General features: G+C 50.1%; 1 pseudogene; it reads right to left on the bottom strand.

The window, feature by feature from the left end:
• Positions 1 to 313: 313 nt before the first annotated feature.
• Positions 314 to 3,443, bottom strand: LOC137092498 (uncharacterized; annotated as a pseudogene).
• Between the last annotated feature and the right edge of the window lie 928 nt (positions 3,444 to 4,371).

Here is a 4,371-nt window from a genome sequence, read left to right as displayed (position 1 = left end):
TTGCAGCCATCTTGTCACAGGCAGCTCGCTCACTCGTAACAGTGTGTTTTAATGGTGCATGTACTTTTAAATAGCCATAACTTGCTCAATTTTCAACCGATTTCCAAACTGTTTCGTTTGTTATAAACGTCAGAGATGTAGTTATGACACTACATACTTATGAATAGTTATAACCATGGACTTCAATATGAGAGTTTGAATACACCTTCTGGTGCTACTTGGACACGTCATCAGTGAAAAATCCCGGGGTCATGGGGTGTTTTGGGTCTTAAATCTTCATACACCCTCACCCGGGCGACCCAACCGGGGGTGATCAGTCCCCGGCTTGTGTCCAAGTGGCATGTTGCTCCACGGATCCCCCCTGCGGATCCACAGCCACCGAGAAGCCCTCTCTGCGGCCTCTAAGATGTTCGTGGTGGCTTTTTTCAATTGCAGTCCTTTCACTCCAAGGAGTTTGAGGGTTCGCAAGAGTGAGTGGCCAGCGAAGCCTCGGCACCCGACCTCGACTGGCTCGCAGTGAGTTTTCCAGCCGTTGTAACGGCACTCCGAGCTGAGCCCTGCGTACTTAGCCCTCTTGCGCTCGTGGGCCTCTTCAATACGGTCTTCCCAGGGGACAGTTAGTTCCAGGATAACCACTTGCTTGGTAGATTCAGATGTTAGCACCATGTCTGGACGGAGAGAAGTGACTGTGATGTTGCCTGGGAACTTAAGCTGTCTTCCAAGGTCAACCTGAAGCTGCCAATCACGAGCAGTGGAGAGGAGCCCCCCCGTAGAGCTATGCCGATGGAATTGTTCTTTCTGCCCAGCTCTAATGAAGGTGATTGTTTGTTTGGGGGCTGCCTGGGTCTTACTGAGCTGGATAGCTGTGCAGATGGAGTCCGCCAAGGCCTTTAGCACCTGGTCATGGCGCCAGCGATACCGCCCTTCCCCTAGTGCTCTTGAGCAGCTGCTCAAAATGTGCTCCAGTGTGCCCCTCTTCTGGCACAGCTTGCACTCGGGAGTGTCTACCAGGCCCCAGGTGTGCAGGTTGGCTGGGCTTGGGAGGACGTCATAGACGGATTGGACAAGAAACTTGATCCGAAATGGCTTTTGGTATTGCGTTCTTCCTCCACCTCTGCTCGTATCTCGTCCTGAATCAGTCTGCGCCTCTCTTTTCCACAAGCCAGATCGTAACGTGGCTTGGGAAAACAACCAAGACCTGCTCTTCTCATTGCCACGGAGCCCAGCAGCGTTTTGTGCCTTAGTCGTGCCTCAGCTTTAGTGACGGCTTCTTGCGCCTGCCACTTTCTCCCGGTCTTCACGAGGATTCTTGCTGCTGCTACTTTTGTGTCTTTTGAGTCCCTGTAGATCAATACCTCTCTGGAGCGGGTGACTTTAAACTCCTCTGATAGTCCACTCAAAGGAAGATGCAACTTGGTGGAATGGCCGTAAAGGGCAATGCTGCTCAAGGACCGAGGGAGCCCCAGCCATTTTCTGAGGAACTGGCTGATAGACTTCTCTAGAACCTCGACTGTTGATATTGGTACCTCGTAGACTAACAGGGGCCAGAGTATTCTTGGCAAGACTCCGTGCTGGTAGATCCAGGTTTTGAATTTTCCAGGGAGTCCAGATCTGTCGATTGCTATGAGCCAAGTAGTCAGGTCGCACTTGGTTTGTTTTATGGCAGCTGAGTCCTTCAGGGAGCTATCAAAGAACTTCCCCAAGCTCTTGACTGGTTTTTCAGTCACTGATGGAATCATGGTCTCTCCCAGGGTAAAGCGGAAACGGTCGGACACTTTACCCTTCTTTAGGACCAGAGACCTGGACTTCGCAGGCTTGAAGCTCATCCTTGCCCAGGAGATGAGCCATTCAAGCCCCTGGAGGAGCCATCTGCACCCTGGAACAGATGTTGTCATCACTGTCAAGTCGTCCATGAAGGCTCTTATGGGGGGCTGACGGGTCCCAGATTTTGACTTGGGACCTCTGCATTCCACCTCGGCCGACTTGACAATCATGTTCATGGCCAATGAGAAGAGAGATACCGAGATTGTGCAGCCAGTGATTATCCCCTTTTCAAGTTGATGCCAGGAGGATGTTACTTGGCCTGAAGAGACTCGTGCACTAAAGTTGTTGTAATAGTCCATGATGAGGATGCGGATCTTGACAGGAACATGGTGTTTTACCAGTGCGGTTTCAACGAGCTTGTGTGGAATAGACCCGTAGGCATTGGCCAGGTCAAGCCAGAGAGTTGCCAGATCTCCTTTGCTCTCCTTAGCCTCCCGGATCAGCTGTGTCACCACCCCTGTATGCTCCAGACATCCAGGTACTCCTGGAACTCCTCCCTTCTGGACTGAGGTGTCAATGTAGGAGTTCTTCAGGAGGAAGTCTGTCAAACGTTGGGACACGATTTTGAAAAAAATCTTGCTCTCAACACTGAGCAGCGAGATGATGCGAAACTGATCGATGTTGCAAGAGCCCTCCTCCTTCGGGATCCAGACTCCCTCAGCATACCTCCAGTGCGCAGCGACTTTCCCTCTCCGCCAGATCACCTTCAGGATCTTCCAGAGACGTCTGAGGAGCTGCGGGCACTGCTTGTAGACCTTATAGGGGATCCCGCTGGGACCGGGAGCAGAGCTGGATCTTGCCGCTCTAAAGGCTTCTTTCACCTCTTTCAGCGTGGGTTCAGCACTGTCAAATTGGATCCCTGGTTCAGGTGGCGCCACCAAATCCCTGCAAGGTTCAAGGTCATGGTCCCTCAAGGTGTCACTAAAAGTGGTGTGGAAATGGTTGTCAATCTCCTCTACCGGGAGAGTGAGGTGGCCACTTCGCTTCTGACCCAGTAGTTCCTTGATAAAGCTGAAGGGATTGCCAATGAACACACTACGTTTCCGAGCCCTTTCCTTGCCCTTCCTTCGGTGCCGTTCCGCTCTCCTCAGTGAGATGAGTCTCTTCCTTATGATGTTTGTGAGTTCTGACAAGGCAGTCCTTTCCTCTTCCTTGGCCATCTTGAACTGACGTCTCAGGGATTTTAGTTCTTGTCTCAGCTGACTGATCATGGCTTCTCGCCTGTTGAGCTTCGCTGGATTCCTATCTCCTCTTTTTTCCTGGACACCAAACCGCTCTACCCCCATGTTCATTATGATGGTACACATGGTCTGAAGTTTCTGGTCGACACTGCCCTTTGAGATGGATTCCAGACACTTGTCTACATCCTCGTCCAACTTAAGCCACTCCTTATTATTTGCGGCAGGCCACTTCACCCTGCGATGTTCCGATTTCCTGCTTGGTGGGGGGATTTGTGTAGCTTGGAGGTTCCAGGTACTGTGGGGAGATTCCGGACCCGGATCCTCCTCCGTCTCACCAGGTTCAGCCGCCGGCGCGACAGTAACTGCTGCCCCAGCTGCTGTACCTGAGCGTAGCTTCACTTGATCCCTCCTGAGACAGGCCATCTTTGCCTGGTGGATCTTCAGGCCCTTCAGGTTTTTGCAGACCTTGCCACAAATACAGACTGCGCTCGTATTCCGTTGTCCATTTGCTTGGGTCATTACCGGTAATTACGTCTGATTGGGATGCTCATTCTCCCCCCCTCTCGGGTATCCCTGGGGGTATATTTCTGTGGGGTTCTTCGTAGCTTGTTGTGGGTGCTCCCTCTCAGGAGCTGCAGGTCGGGGGGCTAGCCCTCCCTGCCCCGGTTGCCGTCTTTCCGAGCTGTCTGCTGTCTCTCCAGCCGTCACCACTCTATTCGTGGATGTCATCCAGACTTTCCTGGAGGTCACTGGCTGTGCCAGATAGGATAGAGTTTGAATACACCTTCTGGTGCTACTTGGACACGTCATCAGTGAAAAACTGATGAAAGTAACATTGAACAGAACAGATAGGTGCAATAAAAAAGGTATTTATATTAAATCAATATATGTAAACAACTGTGTACCGAATGGCAACATGAGAAATTATATATATATATATATATATATATATATATATATATATATTGGTTGTCATAATAAAACCTATATAATTGAACAGCTCGATTGTGGTCTCAGCCTTGATAACGTGCACGTAAGTTATAGCCGTCATACACAAGCTGCACGATTAAGTTGTTTATTGAAACGAAAAGCTGCAATTTCAACGTGTTAAAGCACCCAGATTTGTAGCCATGTTAATAACGTTTGTAAGAAACCGAACCATTTGTAAATCCGTCAAGATTTCAGCGAGATAAGAGTATTTATGTTCGTACAGATCACTCATCTTACATCAGGTTCCACAGAGCCCGACAGAAAGCTTGCCTGTGACAAGATGGCCGCCGGTGATGCCGATGGTGACTCCGCCGTAAAACATCTAGCCTTTATTATGGATATCTATGCTGCCGTGTCACTGAGGACATGAGAATTT

Source organism: Pseudorasbora parva, chromosome 11 (genome assembly GCF_024679245.1).
Source record: "Pseudorasbora parva isolate DD20220531a chromosome 11, ASM2467924v1, whole genome shotgun sequence".
In the NCBI taxonomy this organism is placed as follows: domain Eukaryota; kingdom Metazoa; phylum Chordata; class Actinopteri; order Cypriniformes; family Gobionidae; genus Pseudorasbora; species Pseudorasbora parva.
This window is presented reverse-complemented; position numbering and strand designations above follow the sequence as displayed.